Genomic DNA, 14,099 nt, shown 5'->3' with positions numbered 1-14,099 from the left:
ATCTTCTAGCCAGTCCTTGTTATAGGAGCTTTCTGGCTGGGTTGGTTGACAGTGAGAAAGAAGATGATATTATGAGCAGTGTGAAGCTTTTCCTATGCTCATCAGAAGGCTTTCATTTCCTGGTAAAACCTTATTTTATTGTTTGAAGAATGGCCCAGAGATGTGCCTTAAGAGAAAATCAGCTTGTCAGGCATGAACAGCATCTTGCACACTTTACTTAATACAAGACATACCAAATGTACAGTCCCTCAAAATATGATGTAGCACTATTTATACAAATACTTCCAACGATTTATCAAAGAAATAAAATGGCTCAAGGCAACTTATCAAAGAAATAAAATGGCTCAAGGATCATGTTACTGTCCCCTTATAGTGCTAATAGAAACACTGACATTACAGAGTAATTCTGGGTAAAACGTATTGGCCTTTTGGCTAACATCAAGTGTAATATTTTAGGTTTATTATGAGGTACTTGAGTTCACTTAGTGTTGTTTTGTTTACTTGGTTCTCTCAGTCTTACAGACACACTAAAGTATATAAGGATTGACACATTTTGGAATTAGATTCTTTTCTCCCACATTATAGCCCTGAACTCAGAATTCATTACATACAAATACACTCAACACTGCTTTTTCATGTAACAGTTTAGATCTAACTGTGGAACTCATGCTGTATTCTAATTATCCTAAGTGTACTCACCAATAGACACATTTCACTAAATTTTGCTTGTTACTGCCAAGTAAATTATGTTGGAGATCAGGCTGTTCATTTAAGCAACTGGTTTTAATGTGCTTTATACACTAATTTAAAGTGTAAAAATATTGATACTTCACTTTTAAGTCTATTGCAAACAAGGGCCAAAGCTATTACTTGTGTTTTCTTATTTTTAACAATGACCAATTAACTTCTCCAGTGACAAAATAAGTCTTTAGTGTTCAATCAATGATACCATGTGAAAGTATACATGTCAAGCTGTTACCAGTCAATTATTGCAGTTAGTGTCCCTGAAGTATATCTTTTACTGTTGTTTAGCTCCATTAACAGTCTGAACTCTAATCTTCCTGTAATGGCAGAATTGATATGAGGAACTTGGGACTAAAATTCATCTTACTGACAAGGCTACAAAGTTTCTGAAAAACATATGATCCCTAACTATTCAGAAAACTGAATATTTATATGGGCAGGAATAGTTTGCCTACTGTAATCTAACATTCATTTCTTTAACACGGCCAGTCTCAACCCTGAGTCACCGAGATGTTGTTGGACTACAACTCACATCATTCCTGACCCCTGGTCCTGCTACTTAGGGATGATGGGGGTTGTAGTACAACATCATCTGGGAATCCAATGTTGAGAAAGGCTGCTATAAAGAGTACATCCTTAATAATCAAAAAGCAACAACATTATTTCAGCACTGTTGAGTTTGAAAAGAACTCTAAAAACAGCCACACAAAAATCACCTGCACCCCAACTTTGGAATATTTTGTTTGAAACTTTTCATCATACAATACAGTGGTACCTCCGGCTGCGCACGGGATCCATTCCGGAGCTCCGGTCAGATCCTGAGGTGTGCTTATCTGGAGGTGCCACTTCTGCGCATGCATGCAGCGCGCAGAGCGCTTCTGCACATGCACACATGGTGAAACCCGGAAAAATATTTTCGAGTTTGCTGCGCACGTATCCCGAAGGTGATTGTAAGTAGAGGTACCACTGTACCTTAAAAAAAAATAAACTACATAAATAAAAAGGAAAGGAAAAGAGAAAGGAAAATACAAAGCCCTCTCCCAAAAGTAGATCTTACCCTTGTCTCGCACAGAAGGGGGTGCCCCCCCCACAGCTGGGATGAGAGGCTGGGGTGAGAACCTGGGAGCTTCCGTTTCTTCTCCCAGCCTCTCATCCTGGGAGATCTTCTCTTCTCTAACTCTCACACAGAGTTTTTCACAAGCCAGCCATCACTTTCATACCCACACCCCAATTTTGAACTCTCTGGTGGAGGCAGAGGAGAAAAGGAAGTCTATGTTCAAGTTTACATTGTCCTTCTGGCTCTCCATTATTATTTAAAGAAAATGCTTTGCTAAATTTCAAATTCTGTAGCATACATGAAGTACATAGCTTGCAACTATTATACAAATGAATCTACTAAAAATACTATTAAAGCTCCAGCACCAGTAAACCCATCCATGTATACAACAGCTTCATTTTAAAAAAAGAGCTTAGTTTAACGTACAGTACTGTATTAAATTCAGTGGCAAGCAGCTCTACCACATGGATTTAACTCCAACTGACCACTAGGAGTCTCCACAGAACTAACAACAGTGAAACATTTGATGAAGAAAGTGCAAGAGCAGGAAGATAAGGGCAACATTTCTGAGCAACCACACCCACAGCTTCTAAAGAGAAGGAAAACCACAAGGACAATAACATGGGAGCACGCAATACTTTGCTTAACCACTAAGCATGTAACTGGCAGGACAGCAAATGGTCTAATTAAACCTTCTAGCTGAAGTATAGGTTTGTAACTAATTTGAAGTGGTGCTTGTGGTTTCCCTGGGTATACAGCAAGGCATGTTCGCTGTAATAAACAAATTACTGGCCCCATAAGAATTAACTTCTTTATATGTTCTTGCCTTCTGTGTGAGATATCCTATAAAGAAGCTAATTTCAAAAGCATCCAAACTCAAGACCCAGGAGAAATGATAAATTGTTGCTGTCCCTTGACATCTTCCACCTGAGGCAGCTAACATCCCAATTCTGATGGGGTGAGTGTGAGGTGTGTGTGTTTCACAAAACCATTGGGGGGCAGAATCAGAATGTCCTGGGGTGGAATGCAAAACTCTCCAAAAATGTAGTATATAAAAGCTGATATGCTACTTGACTACCCCTATGTTCTACTTGTGTATAAATAATCCAAGTAGTGCTGCCCATGGAACTTCTCACTACTCAAAGAACTGGAGAACACAAAACAATATGATAGTTGTCCAAATATACACTAAGTTAAAGTTTTTTTTACCATGTTTTGTTACCATTCACAAACAGCACATTCTAAACTTCAAAACATTTCCATATGCCAAATGTGACTATAGACCCAACTCCTGGGCAATTTAAGTACTTGTAGTGATCAGTTGTCTAAAAAGTATGCCCAGTGTCCATCTACTGTAGAGGATGAAAATCTGTCCCTAGCTAGCAGATACTGTATGCTAGAACTCACAGGGTCCCAAAAGAAAGGATTCGTCCATTTGATCCAAACATAGCATTTCCAAAGCTTCTAAGCCAAACCTAAAGCTTCACAAAAAGCATATAACCTCTTCCTTGGACAGTATCACTTCAGAATGCAGATAGAAGATCACATGCTAAAATACAGTCCCATGTAAGAATACTTTCACACACAAAACCAGCCTACTGGCTTCAGTCATCCTCCACAACATAACAGCTTTTTTCAGAATTCAAAACCACAGCAGTAGAAATTCACTAAAATTGTAGATCAGAAAAGGCACCACCAAAATAAAGAGAATGCCAATATGGTCAATGAACAGTATCAATAAAGCTAATAGAAACAAGAAGGTTTCCTTCAGAAACAAAAGTCTTGTTCAAATAAGAAGGAAAAGGAACACAAACTCTGGCAAAAGAAACACAAGCAGGAAATAAGGAATAAAAAACAATTTGAGGAGGACATCACTAAAAACAAGAAGGCCAACAATAACAAGGTATTTACATGCATAGAAGCAGGAAATTGCTGATGGAAGTCACTGTACCTTTGAACAACAAGGAAATCAAAAAAGGAAGGAAGAGGTAAATATTAAAATGGCAAATACAATTCAGTGTTAGCATATGTAAACTAATACATATATATGTTTATGAGATCTGAACTTGTAGTAACTAACCAGGAAAGAGACCCTAAACTTGTGATGGATGTCAGTGAAAATGCTGACCCAATACACAGCAGCTGTGAAAAAATGCAAATGATGTTAATGACCCATATCAAAACGTCGTTATACCAATTGCTCAATATTCTCAGTGGAGAGGATATGTTAAGTAATATGTTTGAATGTTGAATATGTAAGTGTATTTCTAGAGACAATGGGTAAAACAAACACCATTAGAAACACTGCTGGATAAGTGTTTAATGGTCATTTATTTGTATTTGTTTAACAACCACTTATTTTTTTAAGGCAAACTCTTTGTTAAGCAAAGTTGGCAACACTTAAAGGCTGTCCCTTTACTTGCAAGGTGTGATTTCAAACCATGTGATGAAAAAGGGATTGCCTGACATTACTGTGACATGACGTGCCAGACAGGTAGCTGGCCCTGCCCACTTGTCAAACCAAGTCCTTGGGAGCAAGGGAAAATAAAGATCTGGCTGGCAGGCCTGGTGCAGTCCTGCCTTGTTTAAAAGGCAACCTAATTCCTTCACTAATCCTGTGATTTTGAGGTTCATTTTCATGGCATGAAACAAACTCCTGATCACTTTCATGCTCATTGGTGTGGTTCCAAACCCCTACTAAAGAAAAACCCTATTTCAGGAAAACTAGAATATTAATAGAATGCAGCCCCAAGATTCCTTGCTGTCTCCCATTTATGACTCTTACATGATCGTTTAAGACTATAATCATACACTTTCCTTAAAGTCTCGCTGAATTCAATAATACATACTTCTGAATGTGCAATGCATAAGTGTACTATACTGTATAGAAAGTCTGGGCCCTGACATGCTCTGAAAGTATTTGCTGCCTATGTTTCTTTGTAAAGTTGGTAAACTTGGTGTGGTTTGTGGAACCTTTTGGGTGGGGAGGCACCAAATCCACACAAAGAGCCACTTGACATAAATTACTATCCATACTGAAAAATCTGCATTTTCCCCTGTGTTCCCCTGTGCAATTGTCAAGATGACTCAGATTATGTTTCTACAATATAGGCACAGGTTAGTTTGTGTTCAAAAACGTTACAGGCAAATATTTTTTTATATGCTTTGGTGGAATCTACACACATAAAAAAAATGTTCTGAAAAGGCTTTTTTTAAAGCATTTTTAAAAATACCTTGAATTTTCCATAAGGCTCATCATCACCATCTGGTGTCACACTGTATATTGCACTTAAAACGCAAAATGTTTTGAGTCCCTAGAAAGACATCATTTTATATTGTATGCTATTTGCAACTTATAAGGGACAGGTGGCTTTATATGCAACTGTCCATTTGTCACACTTCTCAAGCACTAATTCTAAACGCTTTAGGTTACAAACGCTTCAGGTTACAAACTCCACTAACCCAGAAATATTACCTCAGGTTAAGAACTTTGCTTCAGGATGAGAACTGAAATCATGCTCCGGCGGCGCGTCGGCAGCAGGAGACCCCATTAGCTAAAGTGGTGCTTCAGGTTAAGAACAGTTTCAGGTTAAGAATGGACCTCCGGAACCAATTACTGTAAGTTCTTAACCAGAGGTACCACTGTATTCTATGCTCTCCTGCTTCACTGTTGCTTTCCTAAAACACTTAACGTATTTTCCGGCGTATAAGACGACTTTTGAACCCAGGAAAATCTTTTAAGAAGTTGGGGGTCGTCTTATACACCGGGTATAAGATCTGCGGTCGCCACATACGGTGGGGGAAACTAAAAAATGGCCGCGGCCGCATCCCCACCGAGGAGGGATGGGCGCAAGTGACCGGGAAGGGTGGAGGATGCAAGCGACCAAGGAGGACGTGCGTTCGAGTCTCAGCCCCCTACCCCATCCCTCCTCTCCTTATTCCCCACGTCGTCGTCTTCTTCAAGAGCTAACTGCAGTTTTTATGCTTCAGCTCCTTCCTTCCCTCTGAATGAAATCTACAGTAGTTCAAAATGCTACCGTAGTTCTTAGCATGGGCGTAGGCAGGGGGGCAGGAGGGGGCAGCTGCCCCCCCAGAAGCAAAAAAAATTAATGTATTTTACAGACCATAACCAGCACTTTTCCCCTCCAAAAACTGAAGTGGAAAGGGCTTTGCTTTAGCAAGAGCAGCTAAGTCTCCGCTTGCTGGGGGGGGGGACACAGCAGTAACAAAAACACATCAAATAAATAAAGCAAAGTGGCTACCAGTAGTTAAGCAGTTAAGACAATGGAGCATATATCCCCAGGCAAGATTCGATAGCTGACCATTTCACCCTATTGTTCTTAAGTGGGAGTTGTTAATGAGCATTCAGGAGCATTAAGAGTTCTATTGGCGATTTAATGAGGGTGCAGACTCAGAGGATTCAATTTGACTAAGGTGGCTCTGCAAGGCTAAAAAGAAGTGAATAAGAAAGGGGGGGCTGTAGCTTTGACAGACACAGTGATGTTTATAAAAAGCATTGGTGTTCCAGTCTGCCCTTCCTCCTGCATCTGTATACTGTAAATCAGGGGTGGCCACCTCCCAAGAGACTCTGATCTACTCAGAGTTTAAAACTGGGGGTGATCTACCCCCTTTTGGGGGGTTCAGGTCAAAGCTGTTGAGGTTTTTTTAAAGGAAGGGAAGCCCTGTTTTGGGGGGTTTAGGTCAAACTTGTTGAGCTTCTTTTAGGAAGGAGGGAGGCCCATTTTTGTTTAGGGCTTCAGGTCATAGTTCAACTTTTTTGAGGGAGGAGGAAAATTTTGGGTGAGCTTTTTTTAGGGGTGCCAGTGACCTACCAGTGATCTACCACAGACATCCAATGATCTACTGGTAGATCACAATCTACCTGTTGGACGTGCCTGCTGTAAATCAAGCAGAGAGAAAGCTGCTTACAAGGCTCCTGTACATGCAGAGTTCCAGCATCACAGCGTCACCCAGAGGCACCCACAAATATGAGTTATCCCTCTCTCTATTTCTTCCTTCCTTCCCTCCCTCTTCCATCCTTAATAAAATACGGGGGGCAGATAAGCCCCACATAGAAAGCCCATCAACATGGGGGGATGACTCTTTCAAATACGGTATTTACCAGTAATTGGTGGGGGGGGGAGAGGCACCTAGGCCTCTAGGAGTTGGCTGCTATGCCTAGGAGTAGGACAATTCAAGAAAGCAGAACGATGCATATGGTATGGTAATATATCAATAGAATCGTAGAATTGTAGTCGGAAGGGACCACAAGGGTCATCTAGTCCAACCCCCTGCAATGCAGGATTTTTTTCCTAAGGTGGGGCTTGAACCATGGTTGAAATATTATGCTGATATGCAGCAACGCCTCGGAGCCGTCGTGGCTGCGGCCATGCCTTGCCTCGCCCTAGCCCGCCCTGCCACCCCCTCTCGCCTGCCCGACCCTCCCGTCCTCTTGCTGCAGAGTTCCAGCATCACAGCGTCATCCAGAGACACCCACAAATATGAGTTATCTCTCTCTCTATTTCTTCCTTCCTTCCCTCCCTCTTCCATCCTTAATAAAATACGGGGGGGGCAGATAAGCCCCTCATAGAAAGCCCATCAACATGGGGGGATGACTCTTTCAAATACAGTATTTACCAGTAATTTGGGGGTGGGGGGAGAGGCACCTAGGCCTCTAGGAGTTGGCTGCTATGCCTAGGAGTAGGACAATTCAAGAAAGCAGAATGATGCATATGGTATGGTAATATAGCAATAGAATCGTAGAATTGTAGTCAGAAGGGACCACAAGGGTAATCTAGTCCAACCCGCTGCAATGCAGGATTTTTTTCCTAAGGTGGGGCTTGAACCATGGTTGAAATATTATGCTGATATGCAGCAACGCCTCGGAGCTGTCGTGGCTGCAGCCATGCCTTGCCCCGCCCTCGCCCGCCCTTCCACCCCCTCTCGCCTGCCCGACCCTCCTGTCCTCTTGCTGCAGAGTTCCAGCATCACAGCGTCATCCAGAGACACCCACAAATATGAGTTATCTCTCTCTCTATTTCTTCCTTCCTTCCCTCCCTCTTCCATCCTTAATAAAATACGGGGGGGCAGATAAGCCCCACATAGAAAGCCCATCAACATGGGGGGATGACTCTTTCAAATACGGTATTTACCAGTAATTGGGGGGGGGCACCTAGGCCTCTAGGAGTTGGATGCTATGCCTAGGAGTAGGACAATTCAAGAAAGCAGAATGATGCATATGCTATGGTAATATATCAATAGAATCATAGAATTGTAGTCGGAAGGGACCACAAGGGTCATCTAGTCCAACCCCCTTTTTTCCTAAGGTGGGGCTTGAACCATGGTACTGATATGCAGCAACGCCTCGGAGCCGTCGTGGCCCGCCCTGCCACCCCCTCTCGCCTGCCCGACCCTCCCGTCCTCTCCAGCCAAGCAGGGTAGCCGCCAACGCTACCAGCCCCAGAAGCACAAGGTGGCCGCTGCTGCCACCGCCACAATGTCATCAGGCCCACTGGCCCTTTAGCCCCGCCCACTTTGTGGCCCTTCCCCCCAGTCACTTTATAAGCTGGCATATACGGTAAATGGCAGAGTATTTTGCACATCAGAGACTGTGGCAACTCAACTATTGCCCCATCTTCCATTAAACTGCTTGAATTCAAAACTGAAACTAAATAGCAGCCTTCATATCAAGTTCCAAATATTAATTAATGTTGATATTATGCATACAGTACTACCCATGTATGCATACAGTACTAATGTTGATATTATGCATACAGTACTACCCATGCTTAATACACAGTTCCAGATTACAGGTGTACTTTTTATTAAACTGAAAAACTGCCATAGTAAGCATTCATTCCAATGGACACTTAAACTTATTTATATTCTGAAATGTTTGTTACGGTTGTTCCAATATGCTGTCTAGCTAATATCAGCTACAGCAAACAGAACCAACAATATATGGAAGAATTTGGTCCTAATTTGTGCCAACATGGAAGCCAGCTCTCATGAATTCATTACTGACAGCATAGTATCAACATATATTTATACTTTGCTTAGTGAAATCTGCATAAACTCACTATTTTCCTATGCTACATCTTTACTTAAATTCTTGCTCATTGGTTTAATTTACCACCAGTTAGAGAAGTAACAAGGGTCCAAAGCTGGTAGAGTTCTGCAAACTGTTCTGAACGATTATCTCTTACCCTGTTTATAGAGATTTCTGCCTTCAGTTGAGTACAATAGGCCAATTGTTGTGTACTGTACTTTTGTTTTGTTTTTTCTGATATGTGCACCATCCATAGTTCCAGAAGATTACTGGAATATTTTGTTAAGGGGGAATTATTGAGTTGTTTTTGTTATGTATTTTCTGTTTTTTATATTGTGATTTTATGTTGTGAACTACCCTGAGATCTATGAGTATAGGGTGGTATATAAATTTAATAAATAATAATAACAGTACAGAAACATGTCATTCAAATGACATTCATATGTGCATCAAGACATTCAGTAATTTTTAAGCAATTACAAGAGAAACAAATGGGCTAAATACAGCCCATATATATTCACATATACACTGACAGGGTCAGAACAGGCGGTAGCTAATCAGGAAAAGAATCTTAAGGTCTGACCATATCCATCAAAGCTGACTGATGGAAGATTCAGGCCAGAGAAAAGAAAGTAATTCACTACCATCATTAATTATTATTCTTCATTAACATTTGCAGTGCAGGAAGGGTTCGCACATTAGACTTCTACCATTTAAATCCAGATGTGTTTCCTAAAGTGGGTGACACTGCCCCCTGGGGAGTGCTGGAATGATCCAGGGGGTGGTAGTAGCCTCAGGTGTAACTGAATAAGGGGGCAGTGGAAGCATAAAGAAGAAAATTTTGAAAAACCATTTCTACAAGTTTCATCTGTTGTGCAATGACGTTTACTGCGGGTCTCCCCTAGATCCAGTGGTCATGCTGGATGCAAGGGGTATCTGGGCTTCGGTAAACCCTTTTCAGCTTCACCCAGGCCCAGGAAGCCGATCACAGCTTGCCTGCCTTTTGGGCCAATGACAGGCGGCAGTGGCAGAAGCCCTGCCACTGGCCAGATCGGACTGAGCCAGCAGGCTTCACTCTAGTCCGTCCCATGGGCTTTTAATCTGGTAGTGTAGTCCACCTCCTCGGCCAGTTTTGAAAAATCATTTGTATACATGTTTCAACAGTTGTGTAATGACACTTACCGATTTGTCTTACTTCTAAGAACATCTTTATTTACTACTAGTGTAATTCAGCCCATTGAGTAAACGGGCGCTAGAATATCCCGGGGAAGTGCTACACTTCCTTGCTGTTGGCGGGGGGGGGGGAGACAGGAACGAAGGAGGAGAAAGTAGCCCTTCCTCCCCCCTATTCACCTCCGCCGGCCTCTACCCTCGCTTCCCCAACGTGCCCTGCAGTGAGGCAGTGTCCGGACGGGAGTGGCAGTTGGAGGAGGCAGGGGGTGCATGTGCTATATTTCTACCTACACCCTACAACATCCTATATAATAATGTGCAAGTGTCTCTTCGTCCAGTCCCTGTGTCCGTGGGGCACATGCGCAGTAGCGCGGACACAGGGACTGGAAGCAGAGACACTTGAACATTATTATATAGGATGTTGTAGGGTGTAGGTAGAAATATAGATACATGTTGTTTAGTCGTTTAGTCGTGTCCGACTCTTCGTGACCCCATGGACCATAGCACGCCAGGCACTCCTGTCTTGCACTGCCTCCCGCAGTTTGGTCAAACTCATGTTCGTAGCTTCGAGAACACTGTCCAACCATCTCGTCCTCTGTCGTCCCCTTCTCCTAGTGCCCTCAATCTTTCCCAACATCAGGGTCTTTTCCAAGGATTCTTCTCTTCTCATGAGGTGGCCAAAGTATTGGAGCCTCAGCTTCACGATCTGTCCTTCCAGGGAGCACTCAGGGCTGATTTCCTGAAGAATGGATAGGTTTGATCTTCTTGCAGTCCATGGGACTCTCAAGAGTCTCCTCCAGCACTTTTATAGATACATAAAAGAACACAATTTTTTCACTGCATCTTTGTTTGCTTAAAGAAGGTAGATTTCCAGGGAGGCACTGAATATATATTTTTCTGAAAATGGGGTGGTAGGCCAAACAAGTTTGGGAACCTCTGATCTAGATCGAAAGCATATTACCAGTGAGAAATTCCCCAGGAGCCAGACATGTTTTTTGACTGTGATGGGTCCAATTGCAACCACATGGAGATCTCTGGAAGCCAGGTTGACAACTGACAACTCCATCTGCCTAGCACCTCCAGTTTTCATAAGCAAGTAAGCAGAAGCTTATTTATTGCATTTAGGTATATCCCATACTTTTCTCCAAGGTTCACCCTACTCCTTATCCCTACAACAATCCTGTGAGATAGGTTGAGAGGCTGTGACTGGCCTAAGGTGACTGGCCCCAATGAGCTTCATGACTTGAACCCTGATCTCTCGGGTCCTAGTCTGACACTCTAACAACAACACCATACTGGCCTCCTAGAGTATTTTTGTTATGAGGCAGATATATAAATTAAGTAGGTAAATAAATAAATATGGGGAAAGCCAATTGTCACTACAAGAAGGATCTGAAATATTTTCCTTGAAGCTTGAATTTGTTGTATTCGGGATTGTTTTATTTGATGTTTTAATGTGTTTTAAACCACTTTGAGATTTCCCCCCTTTAAAATATAAGGCAGTATGGAAATCAATTGAATACTGGGATAGCTCAGTTGGTAGAGCTTGAGATTCAGGACTGTGGGTTCAAGCCCTACAGGGGGTTGGACTAGAGGATCCTAGTGGTCCCTTCCAGCTCTATAAATTCTATGAATCATAATAATAACAAATTTCATTGCAAAAAAATGTGCGTAGACATTCCGTTATGACAACTGTACCATAGGTTTCTAACACTACATATTACTAGAGTAGCACAACATCCAATGACTCTGGCTTTGTCACATGGTTTGTAATGAGAACAAATAAAAAATAATCTAAGTCAATCCATTGTGTCATCTGTCCTTCTTACTCAGTTAACCTACACAACCCAGGCCACAAGATACTAGAGATTCAGGGTCCCTGTAGGACAAATAGGACCTGATGTTTCAAAGAAGATAGCAAAGCCACACACTACTAGAGAAAAATAGAAAAATGTCTGTCCAACTTCAAATCTAGCATGGCCAGTCATATCCCATTAACTGTACACATTAACACCATCTGTAGTTTTGGAGCCCCAGACATATTAAGAAGAAAGAGTCAAAAGTACCTAAAAACACTGCTAGCCTCCATAAGCTCACCTTTTTGTCATTAGTGAACTGACTGCAATAAGTATTTTACTGAATAATATTCACATCCAGTTGTACATACTTCCTTGACATGTCACAACTTACAGAACAATGAAGGTCTATATTTCAGCACAACGTACAGTTCTGCCTGCACACATGAAGTTCACAGCAAAATTTAAAGCAAAAATTTAAAACAAAAAGCATGGAATATTTAGGTCACAATATATAAACACCTTCCTAACAATAAAGCTATGATAACTTCAGTCTTTTTCTCTAGGAAACCTCTTATGCATAATCCAACTCACTGGCATGCATGGTATGTAGTACTAAACACATTACTGCATTTCCTGTGCTGCATTTCCTGTGCTGGAGCAGAATTATTTGGAATCTCAGATTTAGAAAAAAAATATTTTGCTTTGCTTTCTATTTTAAACCAATTTATCCTGCAGGCAATGTATAATTTCAGGAATTATCAGTAGTTAAATGACAGTCACATTAGGTTAACACCAATCATATTGTTACATAGTATAGTACTGTGCTGTAACAAACCACAAACTATCCCAAGAAAGGCAATACAGTACAGTCAAACCTCGGTTGTCGAACATAATCCATCCGGAAGCCCATTCAGCTTCTGAAACGTTCAACAACCGAGGAGCAGCTTCCAATTGGTTGCAAGAGGTTCCTGCACTCAAGCGGAAGCCACGTCGGAAATTTAGCTTCCGAAAAACCTTTGAAAACTGGAGCATTTACCGTATTTTTTGCTCCATAAAGTAAGGGGAGATGTCTGTGCGTCTTATGAAGCACTTGTGCGGTCCATGGAGCTGAACTGCCCAGGGGCAAAAAGCAGATCATGCTTTAAAAAAAAAAAAGCTAAAGGCTAACAAGAGAGAAAGATGGGTGTTGAAAAGAAGCTGCTCAGCAGCTGATTGCAAGAGATTGGGGAGGGAGATAAGGGAAGCTAGCTCCCTTCCTGCCGGCCCCCTTGCCCAGGCCTCAATTGTTGAATGTTCTGCAGAGGGAGGCTGTTTGTTTCCCCAGCAACATGTGACTGGCTGATTGGATTATCTGGCTGATTAGATTATCAGAAGTTGCAGAACTGTGAGTTGAGCAGGATTTTTTCCCTTTGCAAAGTAAACTCAACAACTTTGAGCTGATCCTTTTAAAAATGGGGCCTTTCCTCTTTGCAAATGAAGCTGCACAACTGTGAGCTAATCCCAAAAAACAGAGCTTTTCCCCTTTCCTCCTCTGAAAACTAAGTGCATCTTATGGTTAGGTGCGTCTTATGGAGCAAAAAATACAGTGCTTTCGGGTTCTTGGCATTCGGGAAAGCTAACTGCAGTGGTACCTCGTGTTACGTACCATCCCCCTTACGAATGCTTTGGGTTACACACTCTGCTAACCCGGAAGTAGATGCCCCTTGTTACAAACTTTGCCTCAGGATACGTGCGGAAGTTGCATTCCGGCGGCGCGGCAGCACCGGGAGGCTTCATTAGCGAAAGCGTGTCTCATGTGACAAGCGGTTTCTGGTTACGAATGGACCTCCGGAACAGATTACGTACATAACACAAGGTGCCACTGTATTGCCAGTGCAATAGTATCCATTTGTAGTAAGGTTACTCAGCAACTAAATTACACTTAAACATAGAGCACAGGTATCCATTAAATTTGCAATCAAACAGGCTAAATAAACTATAGCATGGAAGACAGTAGCCAGGGCCGTCTTAAGCGTATCTGGTGCCCTGGCGCCATGGTGCAAAGATCCCTCCGGCACCTCCCCCGCCCCATTTCCCAGCACGGCTGCCACGAGCACAGCAGAGCGGTGCCCCCCTGGCGGCCTGGTGTGTCAGGAGTATGGGCAGGAGTCAGGCTCTGGGACCTGTAGTGCCTTGCAGGACTGGGGCCTGCCTCAGCTTGTGCTGGGGAAGCAAGGCGTGGCCACACAGGTGAAGCCCTCAGCTTGTGCTGGAGAGGCAAGGAGTAGTCACCCAGGTG

At 42.5% G+C, this 14,099-nt stretch overlaps 1 protein-coding gene across 8 annotated transcripts in view; it reads right to left on the bottom strand.

Annotated features, from left to right (window-relative positions):
• The window catches only part of DIAPH2 (diaphanous related formin 2), a 339,062-nt gene that overhangs the window by 317,103 nt on the left and 7,860 nt on the right, over positions 1 to 14,099 (bottom strand). The gene's annotated exons all lie outside the window — the stretch shown is intronic.

Source organism: Zootoca vivipara, chromosome Z2 (genome assembly GCF_965207765.1).
Source record: "Zootoca vivipara chromosome Z2, rZooViv2.hap1.1, whole genome shotgun sequence".
NCBI classification, from domain to species: Eukaryota; Metazoa; Chordata; class Lepidosauria; order Squamata; family Lacertidae; genus Zootoca; species Zootoca vivipara.
Note: the sequence above shows the minus strand (reverse complement) of the source record. Positions and strands in the feature narration are given on the sequence as shown.